General features: G+C 50.7%; 1 long non-coding RNA gene across 2 annotated transcripts; it reads left to right on the top strand.

Annotated features, from left to right (window-relative positions):
• Positions 1-10,668: 10,668 nt before the first annotated feature.
• LOC133267937 (uncharacterized) lies at positions 10,669-14,366 on the top strand. 2 transcript variants are annotated; one of them, XR_009742922.1, is made up of 3 exons: positions 10,669-11,417; positions 12,607-12,921; positions 14,111-14,366. It is a non-coding gene; the product is annotated as an uncharacterized LOC133267937 (long non-coding RNA). The 2 variants fall into 2 exon arrangements; XR_009742921.1 differs by lacking the exon at positions 14,111-14,366 and having other exon boundaries at positions 10,669-11,004; positions 11,193-11,417; positions 12,607-14,096.
• Positions 14,367-14,465: the final 99 nt, after the last annotated feature.

Consider the following 14,465-nt stretch of genomic DNA (forward strand, 5'->3'; position numbering starts at 1 on the left):
GTGTGATTCATCACAGGAGCCTAACTTAGACATTGAATCATTCTCTGGAGAGCTGTGTTGCTTTGCTGACAGCAAGGTGCCTGCCCTCTTACCTCAGGGCATTGGCTTATGAACCAAGGTAGTTAAATAAGTGCCAGAGGAGTGGCCATCTTCTTGCCACTGGCTCCTCTTGGTCCCAGGGAGGCTAGGAGCAGCTCAGTGGCTCTATGGCTGCTGTGGCTCTTGGGCCAGTGCAAAAGCGTAAGCTGGGATTGTTCACTGTCACAGGGTCCATGTGCAGAGTGATGGCTGGTGTGTGGCTATGGTGTTGCCTCTTCCAGAGCTGTAGTCTGGTGCAGGGCCAGGGCAGAAAGCTAAGCACATAATTTATCACTTCTTGTCACTGGGTTCATTAGATGTGGTGAACTGGAGCCCTCAGACAGGCTGTGATGCCCTGGATGAGGGTTGTGTGCCCTGCATTACCCCAACCAGTGTCACACATAGGGCTGGGTTTCAACCTGCCGTGAGAGAACAGTCCTGTGCATCCCCTGCTCAAACACACATCCTGTCACTCAGGGTTACTGGTATCTGCAGCTCCTGAAGCAGCACTGTCCAGGTACTGTTAACGTATGCAAGGACCAGGACGTGCTGGCAGACAGCAAAGCTGGATCCTCATGCAGGCTGCCTGGTAGCAAAGGCCAGCAGCATCCTGGGCTGCATTAACAGGAGCACCACCAGCAGATGAGGGGAGTGATCACCTCCCAGCAGTCTTCGTTCCTTAGACCCCAGTCAGAATATTGCATCCAGCTTTGGACTCCCTGGTGCAACAAAAAATGTAGTAAGTTGGAGTGAAGTTAGGAGGGAGGGTGACCTCAAGAACCTCAGGGGGCTGGAGCATTTGCCCTGCAAATAGCAGCTGAGGGAGCTGGGCTTGTTCAGCCCAGAGAGGACATGGCTTCAGAGGGACCTAACAGCAGCTTGCCTGCACCTACTAGGAGGTCAGCAAGGAGCCAGGCTCACCAGTGGTATGCAGTGGGAGAGCAAGCCACAACAGACATAGGGAAAACAAGCCCAGGCTGGCTACAAGGAAGCCCTTTTTCTATGAAGGTAGTCCAGATGGGAAGTGGATTGCCTGGAGATTTTGTGTGGTCTCCACACTTGGAAGGTTTCAGAGCCCAACAGGTCAAGCCTGGAGCAGCCTCTCGTGACCTCAGAACTGGTGCTGGTGTGAGCCTCAGGTTGGGCTGGAGGGGACTCTCAGGGGTCCCTTCCCCTGAACAGCTCTGCAGTCCTGTGTTTGCATAGGGCAGAGAGGTGGGATGGGCCATGGAGGAGGTGATGGGGCAGAGTGGTGGTGGTGCTGTCACTGCAGGGGCTGTGGTTGCAAAGCCCCCTGTGGAGGGAAGGGTGGATGCTACACAGGGAGTGTGCTGCTGGTGTGCAGACCGGGATGGCGGCATGGCGTGCTGGTGGAGGGAAACTGCCCGTGCTGCTGGGAGCATTCCCGGGCCACACACGTGCTCCAGCTGCTGCTGGCTGCCATGGATTTGCCCTGGTCTTGAACACCATCCCTTTGCTCACCCTCAGTGCTTTGTGTGTAGAGCTCCAGCAGAACACAAGTCTCCTATAGCTCCTATGCCTGCCCTGCCATCCCCTGTGGGCATTTCAGGTGGCTCTGGACACTTGCGTTTTGAGACTCTTCCCTGGCTTTTGGGTGAAGGCCCTGCCTTGGTGGGGTAAGCAACACAGCTGCCCTCCCTCTCTGTCTGCTGTGGGAGGAATGGGGCTGGGTCTGCCACCCCAGGCACCCTGCCTGTCCCCTTGATCCTTTTCTTCCTTGGCGGTGTTGATAACAAGCTGCCTTGTCTGCCTTACCACCTTCCTTTTGGAAACTGGGGAGGAGAGAAGGAGCGGGCTCATTTCTTCCATGTTTATAACTGAGCACAGGAATGTGTCTGGTTTATGGCCGTGCTTGTACCTCACTGAGGGAAGAGCTTTCTGACTGTATTGCTCTGACCTGGCTGTGAACTGTTCTCATTTGGCTGAAAACGAGCATCTTGGGTTGTATGGCTGGGGGTTGCAGAAGAGCCCCATTTGCAGCCAGCATTGTGCTTTAGGAAAATCTCTCCAAGGGGGGGAGGAAATGGTTTGGATTTTAATGAAATTTACTTTATTTTTTGCTTTTTTTTTTAATTGCACAGCAAGTGCTCATCTCCGTCTCACAAGTCAGTCACTTCCATGCAGGGCTGCAGCGAATTGATTTGGGATTTGTGGATGAAAAGCAGCGAATGACTGCCAAGCATTGTTATATTAAGGAAGTTTAAAGCACATTATGGGTGAGTATCCTCATTATTCCCAAGGAGAGGTCACTTTGCAGATCAGGATTGGTGCAAGAAAGGAAATCAATCTGGGAAGAACAGGAACATGAAAAGTGCATGGGCTGTGGCAGGCGTTACAGAGCCCTCCTTCATTTTCTGCTTGGATGTTGGAAGAAAAGCCTTTTTCTTTCAACTCTTGAGAAGATGTACGAAGCAAAGCCGTAAGAATGTACATCCTAGGGGTACCTGAGTGGGAGGTGTTCACTTTAATCACCCTGCCTCTAAACCAGTCCCTCTGCCTTGTAGGAGCAGCTCCTGGTGGCCCATGTCCAAATGTTTCTTTTGGTGGCTCCTAAAGGGACTTGCAAAGAAATTACAAACTTCCTCACAAGCTCTTGAACGCCATTTGGGGAATAGAATGAAATTGTTTGCATTTTTATATGTTATGTTATACATTTCTCCAGCTGACTCATTTCAGTTTGTTGAGGAAACTTACACAGCCTCGCAGATGTTTTTTTTTCAACCGTTCTTCCTAACAGCAGAAGTTGAAAAGTTTAGTCCTTGCAAGAGGGGCTTCCTCTACCAGCCGGTTCTGAAGGGCCTGGATTTCAGTCCCAACACGCTGCAGGCATCCAGCTGGAAACTGCTCTTCATCTGCTCTCAACTAGCTGTCTGTTAGCAGTGCTCCGGGGCCTCAGGGGTTAATTTCCCAAAATCCCTCACTAAAACTTGTTAATAACTTCCATATGTACCCATGTGTGTGTGCAGGAGGGGCCCCACAGCCAGCAGCTCTTGTAATAGTACTTGATTACCTCTGACATCAGGGTCTGTATGCCATTAGGGATCTGCCTCGATGGTTCAGGATTCACTTTAAGAGCACAAGTTTGTGCAAAAGCCTTTCCAAAAAATGTATTAATATTTGGGCATCCTCTGTGTTTGGAAATGAGCACCTCCTAGGCAGTTAAGCTTCAAAATAAAACCTTCTGTGTACACATAGCTGGGTCTTGGTTTTGGACCCTTACCCTGATGTCCCTCCAAAAATATGTAGTTGCATAATTAGTCTTTAAATGTGCTAAACCCCTTAATTTACAAGGATACGTTGGTTAGGGGAGTATGATGGCTTTGTCTCACTGAGCTCATTTTGCACCAGCTCCTTAGATGTTTGGCATCAGTAACTGCATGTGCTGGAGCTTTCTGCCTGCCCTGCGGCGAGCGCAGGGCTACTGAGGGCAGTGTTCAAAGGAAAGCAGGTGTCAAAGGGAGAGGGAGATGTGGCAGAGCTGCTCTGCGACTCCCGATGCCTCCCTGCAGAGCCACCTGGTCTCTGTGTGCTCCTGCTGCCTTGTGATCTCAGCTAGAGCTGGTGGAGCTGAGGTTTTGAGTCAGGCAAAGCAGAGTACTTCCAAATGATTCCTGTGTAAGGGCTGGCTTGACAAACCAGATGTATTCAGCTGGAAAAGAGCTGGCTGAGGTCTGCTTCAGAGATCTGTAAAGCTAAGTGCCATGGAATGGGTGACCACGTAAGTGTGTTCTGTTAAACAAAGAGGCATCTGACGAAATACTCAAGTGCAAGACTCAGAGGAAGCAGGAGACATTTCTTCATGTAACATACAGTTTAAGCTGTGGAAATCCCTGCCACAGACCACTGGCAAGGTTAACCTGTTTGTGAATACAAAAAGGGATTAATGGTGACTAATGGAGCACCGATGGAGGAGGAAAAGCTGGGTTAGGAAGTAGGGGAGAGCTGGGATCCAGGTGCAGCTTTCAGCTCTGTGCCTTATTGGGCACCTCTCTGCTACGGGAGGAGTGTGGGAACAAGCCAGCCTAAGCTCAGACTTAGGCTCAACTGCAGGGATGCAGCTGAGGCCAGCAAGGGCAGTGGCTCAGCAGGGGATAGCTGAGCCCTGGGGTGTGTGGAGCTCCTGGTACCCATGCTGGGGCCTCTCGAGGCAGAAGGGGTGTCTGCACATGGCAGACCTGTACCCCCACCTCACAGCCTGCAGCTGTGTGCCCTCACAGCAGTTTGACAGCAGCCCCAGTGGGAGCAGCCCTTGGATGCTTCCTCCTGGCTTCCAGAAGCAGAGAAATTGGGACACCCATCTGATGCCTGGAGGCAAGAACCGGTACTGGCTGGGGAGAAAAACGTTGCCATCATCCAGAATGAATGAGAGTCTGATTTGTCAGCTGAGGGGGAGGCCAGCATCAGCCCAAGGTGATGGCTGGAACTGGTCTGCTCAGCCATGCTAGCTGGGGACAGGGCTAGGTGGTCCCAGCCTGACTAACCTCATCTTAGAAAGGAGCTGCACAGCTTTGAAAAGAAGCTGTGCAAAACACCATACAGCAGTGGCAGCCTCCTATATCTATATCTGATTCATCCAACCCAGGGTAAATGATGTGCACACACTTTTAAAGCAAGAGTTTTTTAGTTCCCGCGGCTACCTACTTTCCCAAGACACCACCCTTGCCATCAGAGCTGTCAGTTTTTGAGCTGGTCCCAGATGCTATTGAAGTCAATAACCCGATTGTTGTTTCCCTTGTATGATTTTGGATTAGCCCCTCCACTCCCTCTTTTTTTGTCAGGCCAGTGTGAGCAAATGTGGGTTTTCCACACTAAATGTAATCAAAACAAACCCTGCTCCCACTGGCTTGTGCAACAAATCATGCTGGGGGAATTGCTGGCATTTGACGTGATTAGCCCAAGCACAGATGCCTTCCAGCTCACAAACAATAGCCTAAAGGATTGGAGAGGATCACAAACAAAGCACTTACAGACAAGACAGCATTTTCAAAAGGGACTTGAGAGCTTATGTCCATTGGGGGTTTGTCTTTCAAAAATAAACCAGAAGTAAACAAATTGACAAAGACTGGCTCTAAAGAATCTAAGAGAATGAAAGCGAGGAGACTGGATGTGGTACTCCATAAACAAAGTTGGAGGAAAACTTAAGGCAGGACTAATGTGTCCTTTTAAACTCCTCAACAAAATGTGCTGACAGCCTTGGGAATGGGTAGGCACTGGAAACCCCACCTGTGTGCTGATGAGGCCAGATGGGATATAGAAAGGATGCAGGAGGAAAAGAAGGTCCTTAAAAAGCAGTGGGAATGACAAAAGAATGGAGCAACTTGTGTTTGTTAAGTTTTATGGGAATTCAGCCTGAAAGTTCAGTTTTACTCCCTGCACAGTAAACTAGGGACAATTGTGTGAATTTCAAGCTGAAAACAGGTAATGTAAGCCATAGTTTTTGTGTCCTGCTTATATTCATTTTTTAAATCTATTTTTTTATAATAACATTCTTAAGTATGAGTTGAATTCTTTTCAGTTATGTCTCTCTTCTTCTGGCCTTCACAGAGTGAAATAGTGCCCCCTTTCACACACCCAAGAACTCCTGCAAGAGGCCAACAAAGTTCTTGATGTTGCTGGAGTTGCTCACTCATTTAGCCACCACAGGGAAGGAGAGCTGTGGTGGGAGCTTGCCAGCATCACTGTAACTGAGATGGCATTGCAAGGAATGCTGAGTCCAGAAAGACGCGAGCATCCGTCATGCCTTCCCTGGTTCTGTGCATGCGTGGAATGTGTGCACATAGCAGACACCCTTGTTTAAAGGCTTCAGCCTAAAAGGTAGCAACTATTCTGACCACAGAGCATGTACATTAGAACAAGATATGCGCCAGGCCTTTGCCACTAGACTTTTAGGTGCACCTGGGCTTGTTGGGATTCATTGAATCTCAAGCCTAAAATAATACAGGTGCAAATCCAGATGTTCTAGGTATTATCCAGCCTCCTTGTTGTAAACCTCAGTCTGTGGTACTGGGTTGGGAGGGACTGATGGCACCTTTCATCCTTGGACTTCTGTGAAGAACCCTCTAAGTCATTGAGATGGGAGAACGGGGTGGTGGAGAACAGGAGCTGAAGGTCTTTTCCTTCTCTTATGGACTGTGCAGGGAATTGGTCAGACACAAAGGCAACTCTAATGTACATGCCAAAATACCTAAAATAAGCCATGCAAACAAATCAGTCATATGTTATCCAGATGGGACTGTTCAAATCCAGTAATAGCAGTAAAGTGCTCCCGAACTCTGCAGAGAGAGAGATTATAGAAGGATCAGGTATTATAGTGCCTTATTATTACCATTCTCATCATTCTTTCTAACAAAGCTTTTCGATAGGGTGAAAAAACCTCTTGCAGGAAAGCGTAATGTGTTTGCTGGCACTTTTTCATTCTTCCTTCCAAGGCTGTTCAAGTCAGTCCTTGTAAGTGGTGTTAATAAATACTGTAATGATCTTGGACTATATCATCTTCCAGATGATACCTTCTTTAGCATCTCTCAATGGTCCTGACTACATCAAACCAGTCTCCCGAAATGCCTCACTGTTGCTACCACTAGTGAAAGCACCAGCAAAAATACCCCACAGCTGCTCTGATCCTTGCTTTGATACATACCCTTCCAAGCAGAGTTGATGAATGCCCTTAAAATATCAGTGGCAGCAAGTGGCTTGTCTGTCTATATAACTGTTCCAAAGCTGGAAGAATACAGGTGGAATTGCTTAGCAAATATTCTCTACTTTGGGGAAAGTCACAGAGCCAGAGGTACGTATCTGCAAGTTGTTCTCCCCCACCTGAGTCCCATCTCCTCTGCACACAATTGGTGCTTGTGAGAAAAGCCCAGGGTTATGGGAATCAGACCCCAGGTAAAACAGGTGTGGGGAACACTTTCCTTGTCTGCAGGTTGGTCGTGTGGGCTGGCCGCACTGAGAGAAGGAAAAAGGGCTCCTGGCGATTTTTTCAGCAGTATCCCTTTCCAGGTCAGTGCATATTCCTGTAAGTATTGCTGTTGGAGGGGCCTGATGGTGCAAGGGAGCCATGCTCACCATGCAGGCACAGCCTCACAGCAGCTCTGCAACCCAGCACCGGCTTCCCAGGCAGGGGATTTCTCATGGGAGGGGAGTCCTGTGCAGCTCTTCCACTTCTGCATCTTGGAGCAACTTAGTATAGGGAAAAGCAGTCAGTGAGCGTGTGGACAATAAAAACTCTACCCACGCATCTCATTCTTAATCTGCAACACTCCCTGCATTGCCATCCTCATGGCCCTGAGTCAGCAAAACCCTCACACCTCTCTCAGCTTGGAGAGTTGCCTGTGCCTCTGTCAAGTGTTACAAGGCAGGAGAGCATCTCTCCCAGGCTTCCCATCTCCATGCCCTGCTCACCTGCACATCCTGGGCAAACCAGGAGGAGAAGTGGTGTAGTTCAAACTTGGGGGGACAGGTTGGGTTTGCTTCTTGGGGCAGGAGGAAGGGGTGGTGTGCTGAGATAGGTCTTTCTCTTTTCTCCTTCTCTCCTCTTGTCCTCTCCCCTGAGCACCTTGGCAGAGCCTTGCTCTCAGCTCAATGAAAGTAGGGCAGAGCCTAACCACATTTCAAGCTGTCTGCGTTTTTGGATTCTGGGTAACTGTGATCTTTATCTGTTCCTAGAAAAGATTTAAACAATTTATAAACCACAGCTGGGCAGAGATATTAAAGAAAGCAGTATAGGGGTGGGGAAGGATGTCCCCAGCGTGTGCAGAGCAGGGAGAGGGCAGTCTGTGGGAGAAGCCATGGGCCTGGCTGTGGTAGAGGGTCTCAGCATGGCTACTTGGGCTGTGAAGGATGCAGGGGGGAGCCTTAGGGAAAGCTCAACAAGTGTTAGTGGCTAGGTATAAAACGGGTGTGTATGTGTATATACATGCATACATATATACGCATACATCTGAATGTATATGTACATACATATATATATATATGAGAAGAGGAAATGGAGATATACTTAGCCACAGGAGAAGGGGTCTGAAGCCTGCTCTGGTATCCACCTAGTCCCACCTCCATGCACTTGTTCTCACTGAGGTTATGTCTCTGTGCAGACAGGACACACTTCCTCTTGCACTCCAGGGCTTTTGCATTTCCCACTTCCCATCCCTGTGGAATGCACATCTACCACCACGTGGTTTTCCAGGCAGGAGTGACGCCTTTCACTGGAAGAGATGGAGTGGATTCAGGCTCAGTTCCCAACCTCCAAGCCCACAGAAGGGTTCAGAAAACCCCTCCAAGGTCTCCCACTGCCCCATGGCAGCCTTGGCTGCTCCCAGTGCACTCAGGAGTGGTCTGCAAGGGTGTGAAAAACAAAATCCAATCTTCCTGCATGAGGCCAGAGCTACAGATCCTTGTCCTGTAGTCCTGCCAGCCAAGGATGTAGACGGCAGTGGGAAATAGGGGGTGGGGAGGGAAGACAGAATGAAATACATTTCTATACTGGCAAAAATCCTAGCAGAGAGGTGGTTCTTCCAGCAAATGCTTTTGCCAGGATTCTTTATTTAGCTTGCATAGCCAGAATAGGCCCTGGTGGCAAAAAGACATTTTCCTACCCTAGGAGAGCATGCTAAAACAGCTGTATCAGTCTGCGTATTCTCCACATTTCATGGTAAAAGCAAAGTTAAGGAATTGATAGACAAAGAAAAGAGCCATACTCATTTGCCAGCTTGATTCTTAGCTACTTAATCTCTTCCCAGCCTTCCTCCCAGGAGCTGGCAGAAGCTTGGTGTGCAAGAAAAGCTGTGCCAATCTAAAGTGGGGTGTGACTGCATGCGTCTGTTGTGGGGTCCATGTTGGTTCCCAAGGTTGCTGTCATTGTGCTGTGGGTTGTGCCTCCCAACACCCTGAGCTGGAAAGATGCTGCAGGGCAAAGAAAAGAAAACCCCAAACCCACATAAAAAGGTGAGGGGAAGAACAGGGGAGGGAATTACATGGTCTGAGTGCAGGGGAGCACAGGGAGAAGAAATTTGGATTTGGAGGCAGCTGTGGGGCAGGCCTGTGCCCCTGGAGGTGGTTAGAAGCTGCTCCCTGCCAGGGTGTAGGGAATGAGGCTGGCACGGCTGGCTGGCTCAAAGCAAGGCTTGCTGAGGCCAGAGCAGCTTTCCTGTGCAGAAGAGGCCATACGGGCCATCTGGCGAGGCTGTTGCTGGCAGGGACCGGTCCTGCGCCTCCCTCCCAGCTACTGCTACCTTGTCCAACATGACCCTCCCTGTGCCTGCCCTGTGCAGACCCAGCCCCTGCGGGCACCACACTGTGCCCCTTACAGAGAGGGCAGCTCAGCCCTCCACTCGGGAGGATTTCAGAGCATGATGTGCACACCTCAAGGCATGCAGCTGGCGAGGAGAGGGGCCAGGGGCTCCTGTGTGAAGAGAGCATGGCTGGGAGCTTTCAGCATCATGCCCTGCTCCTGCCCAGCATCCCACCAGCAGCATTTTTGCTGCTAATGTGAGAAAGCCCAGGCTGGCTTGGTGATGGCACACCGGGGCTGGTGACACATCCCATGGTGGTGGGGGGCTGTGTGCCTGTGACTCCTGCTCTCTGCTCCCACGAGGGCCCCCACAGCAGCCACACACGTCCTTGGGATGCTGCCGCTGTTTGTGGAGGCACTGATTTGAGCTGCCCCTGGTGAGGCAACCATGGGAAGCTGAACATCATCGCTGGAGCCTTGACTAGAGCAGCATCGCTGGTTAGCAGTGTGAAATAGGTGCCTGGGCTTTGCTGGCTGTGGGAAGCACCCACGCATAGTGTGAGGAGGCCTCTGCAAGCTGAGAAGTACCATTCATACTAGAACTGCGCTCCTCACCACTGCTGTCAGGAGTTTCCACAGCACCCTTGGTATAGGATGGATGGCTTCTGAACTGCTGGGGCAGATGTGTGCGGGGCGACAGGTCGGGGCTGCTGCAGGGGCATGGACCTCTGGCAGCAGAGGGCTGAGAAGGGCGGCAGACAAGGGGAACGGATTAACCCCATTGCAGTGAGGCTGTGCATCTGGCAGAGCCTACCCTAAGGCTTATTTTCCTTTCTCTCACCCCATCTTCTGCCTGCTGCTGCAGTATCTGCAGCTTGCTGAGTAAATGTTGTCCTTCGAGTTGTCCATTACGGTTAATTAGCATTAATTTTGCCTTAAATAGATGCTGGTTTTGCTCGTTTTCTCCACCGAGCAGTACTGGGTGTGAAACACAGCAGCTCCCGCAGTGACCTGGTAGGTGGGTGCGGGCAGGAGGCCGGGCCTGGTACAACACCGGCTTTTCACGCGGGACCTGTCCGAGCCAGGCCCCGCGTGTGCAGCTGGCCTGAGCCGAAACGCCGGCGGCACAACCGCAGTTACCGCTGCTGACCGCCGGCTGCCCGCGGGTCAGGGCCGGAGGGGGGCCCCGCCGGCCGGCGGGAGCAGGGACGGAGCCGGTGCGCCGCCGGGGCGACGGCGCCATCTTGTGGGCAAGGGCGTGGGTTTGGCGGGTAACGGCCGCCGCCCCTCAGAGCCAGGCCGGGACTCGGGGGCTCGATGACGGCGGGCGGGTGACCCTCGGCCGAGGCGGCTTTGCTGTTCTTCCCGGTGCGGGTGAGCCGCCTCGGGGCGGGGGGGAGCTTTATCCCCTTGCACGACTGGACGAAGCGTGCCCCGCTGTGCCGTTAGCAGAGCGGCTCTGCCTGGCCCCGCTTCAGCCGCAGGCCCGGCCAGGCAGGTGTTCTGCGGGAAGGTGTCAGCCCGAGAAGGCAAAAAGTCATTCCAGGATAAGTCCGGCTCGGCCCGGCATGCCACACGGGCTGTACGAGGAGCCCGTGAAGAGGAGCTGCAGGGAACACGGCGGCGCTGAGGCTCAGCCACGCAGCATCAGCCCCTGCGAGCGCAGCAGGCGTGTGATGGTAATTTAGTCTCTGGGAATCTTTCCAGTAGATGAACAGAAAAAGAGCAGGAGCGGGGTGATTTCTGAGGCAGGCTGGTTCTGCTGGTGAAAGGGAATCTCAGAAGTGCCCCCTCCGTTCCCCACGGTAGTGTCAACACCTTTCTTTTTCTGGTTTCCCCTCGAGTTGCTGATTGTTCTCTTCCCTAGAGCAGTTCAACGGGTAGAAACATAGCGAGGGCATTGGCAGCTTTTACCTCGGCATCATCCAGCCCTGCTGGAGAGGCACTCGACACACAACAGTGGTAAAATTGCTGGCAGAGGTACAGCCCCGCTCGCGCTGGCTCTCCTATCGCTCCTGCCGCCAGACGGAGGGAAACTGTACGCCTCGGAGTCTGGAGTTAGAGGAGTCAAAGAGACTGTGAATCCTCAGAGGTGCGTGAGTTGCCGCTGGCTGGCTTTCCAGCGATGGGGGATTGAGCTGGTCTCTGACAAGGCAGCAAATCCGGAGCTGCCGTGCTGGGGAATGCTCTGAAGCGCTCTCTGCAATCAGGCTCGCTGAGTTGCTGCAGCTTTTCTCTGCGCCAAGCGGTGTTTCTCTTTTGGATGGTTGTGGTGTTAAACGCTTCAGCAATAAAGAGGCTTTGTTGTGGTCTCTGCAGCAGTGCTTTTGCCTTGGCTAGCAGCAGCCTTTTTGTTTGAATAAATGCTTTGCCTGGAGTTGGCTGGGGGGGGCATGTGTGGGCACGTGTGTGTATGTGCCTTTACTTGTGGGTGTACATTGGACACAGCTGTGAACAGGCAATTCTGGTAGGTTCGGCGCTTGCCCAAACTCGTCCTCTGTGCGCGCCAGAGCAATGTGCTTTTCCTCACAGTTGGGAATGCTGGCCACTGTCGCGGGCTTTTAACAGGGCTTGAGTGAAATTAATGGACACTTTACAGCTAGGAGCAGAAACTGTTGCTAGCACCTAGCCCAATCATGTATTTAGTCTCAGGAAGTGATCAGCATTCCCTGCATCAAAAGAAGAACCAAGCCATACAGATCCTGAGCGGTCTGTGCTGTTGCAGGGCTACAGCTGGACAGGCAGTTAGTTCCCTCCTCATCATGCTGCAGGGAGCAGCTCACATATAGCAGTGTACTGTATAATGCATGAGTGAAGGTCATACAACTACCTATTCCTTTGGAGCTTTATAATTTATTTCCTTTGGCACAGGTATTCTGGTTGGCTCCAAAACCTAAGTTTTAGGGAGGATCAGTTCAGCCCTGCTACAGGCTGGCAATAGAAACACAAAATTCCCGATCTTCCTCATCTTCATCTTCCACCATTTATGTCTCCAGAGTTAAAACCCAGTCCAGAATCTCCAGACCAAATTGAATTAGAATTTAACATTCAAAGATCCAGGCTCCCTTTAGGCTCTGAGGAACAGAATGTCATCCTGTCTTGCAGTTAATAGCTGCTGGGTAGTCATTTCAAAGCCATTTCTTTTCAGCGAGCTCTACCATAGCAAATCCCAGCAGTGAAAGTATTTCTGGCCGTGCAGTGCCTCTAATCCCACAGCTGGGTTTTATGTGTGATCTCTTTTGAAATACTAGATCTATATATATATTTTTTTTTTATTCCAGAGGGTGATACTTCCAGGAGTTGGCATTTAGAGTGGCAACGGGGTTGTTTTTAGGAAGAGAAGGGAAAAGACGGAAGGATGATGTTGACCCAGCAGCCTCACAAAGCTACCGCACTTAATCCACTTATCGCTCTGAATTCCTGAAGCAGATAAATGCTGATAACAGTTAAAACACATTACTGACAGGAGCAGCATGTTCTGTCCTCTAGAAATACATCAATGTTGGAAATTGCAAAGCTGTGTGCTACCATGGGGATGAGCATGATAGAAGAGCAGAGGAGGCCCTCACTGTTCAGCAGAGCTCTTCCACAGGAGGGTAGTAAGACCTTCTCCCTCCTTCCTCCAAGTACCTTGAGGTGTTGTTCAGGCCTGAGAAACACTGCTGAGCACTGTTGTGTTCCAACAGCCCCTCAGAGCCACAGCTGCCTGATCTGTGCCTACATATCTGAAACACCAAGTGAGCCCCAAGTGTCTTGTTACCGCTCTTGATTGTCCTTGCTGTTCAGCATTAAGACCTGCGAGGAGTAATTTCCAGCTGAGACCAGCTTCGTGCAGCTCACGTCAGCATGTCTTGGGGAGAGGAGTTGGTTTTGGCTAATCTGGGCTAAACCTTCCCTGGAGGAGTGCAGCTGCTGCACCAGCCTTCAAGAGCCATACGAAGCCACTTGCTCCTCTCCCCATCTGTCAGGGCTCTCTCTCAGGAAGGTACTGGAGTCATCCCTGGTCTCTGGGGGCGGTAGTGGCTGCAGCTGCAAGCCACCCCCTGTGTCAAGATGCCTTCCTCCGGAGGACCTGTCCAGGCTGAACAGGAGGAAAAATGCTGTAAACCAAAGGTGGTTTTGGAGCAAACCTTGCTCCTACAAAGTCTGGAGGGATAACTCATAGAGAGCAATTTTGATGACAGGCTCATCTACCTTCTTCAGTATTTCCTGCACAGCTGTCTCCTACCAATCTCCACAGCAAAGCACCCCATGTGTGCAGGCACCCTTGAAATTGCAGCATAGTGCTTTCTTGTGGACAGCACAAATGTCTCACAAAAAAAAGTACGAAAGGAGGAAGCTGCCAAGAGAGAAGTTAAGACCTTTCAGGCATTAGGGTTTTTTTGAGTCAGACACTGCTCAGCTGTTGCATTGCAGATTTCTTAGCTAAAAACAGGCTTTCATCAAAATCAAAGACTCTTCATGAGTATAGGCGGCAGGATCCTCCCACAAAAAGAGGGTTTTCTTCTTCAAAGGGCTCTCCTTAGATTCCCCTACAATAGATTTCTTAAGGCTTGCCTGTATAGCGAAGCTGATTCAGAGCCAGCTGTGTGGATCTGAAACATCCCAGCCATTAGGAATGAATTTGCTGTCCCGTTGTTCTCACTTCTGGAATAAGAGTGCCTTTCTCCAAAGTGACCTAGTAGAGGAGTTGGCTGTGGAGGGAAGTTTTGTACAGTCCAGAATACAGCGGAGCTGTTCCTCTGTACTGACTGCTGATGTTAGTACTTGTTTCCTGTGTTGAAGGCAAAACAGGGGATCCCACACTTGAGTGTTCACATAAAAGAGGAGTTTAATGTTGCTACTCTGCCCTGAATCCACACCCCGTGGCGCTGCTCAGTAGCTTCCTCATGTGAACAAAGCACTTGATGAAGATAAGTAGAAGTAATGTGCCCTTATTCCAAAACCTGGATGGTCCATGCAGTGAGATATTCAGGAATAGCTGTTCCGAAACAACTGTGTAAACAAATCCGTGCAAAATTATGGTTAAAAATCCCACTGTGCCACTTTTAAGCTTGCCCATTGCTCCAGAATCAGTTGAATCCTTCCCTGAATTTGACCACATTCACCTCAAATGGCCTCAGTCAGCATCAGTCAAAGC

This window comes from Pezoporus flaviventris, unplaced genomic scaffold (assembly GCF_033815535.1).
Source record: "Pezoporus flaviventris isolate CSIRO_AGI_PZ_B2104156 unplaced genomic scaffold, CSIRO_AGI_Pfla_v1 ptg000011l, whole genome shotgun sequence".
Classification (NCBI taxonomy): domain Eukaryota; kingdom Metazoa; phylum Chordata; class Aves; order Psittaciformes; family Psittacidae; genus Pezoporus; species Pezoporus flaviventris.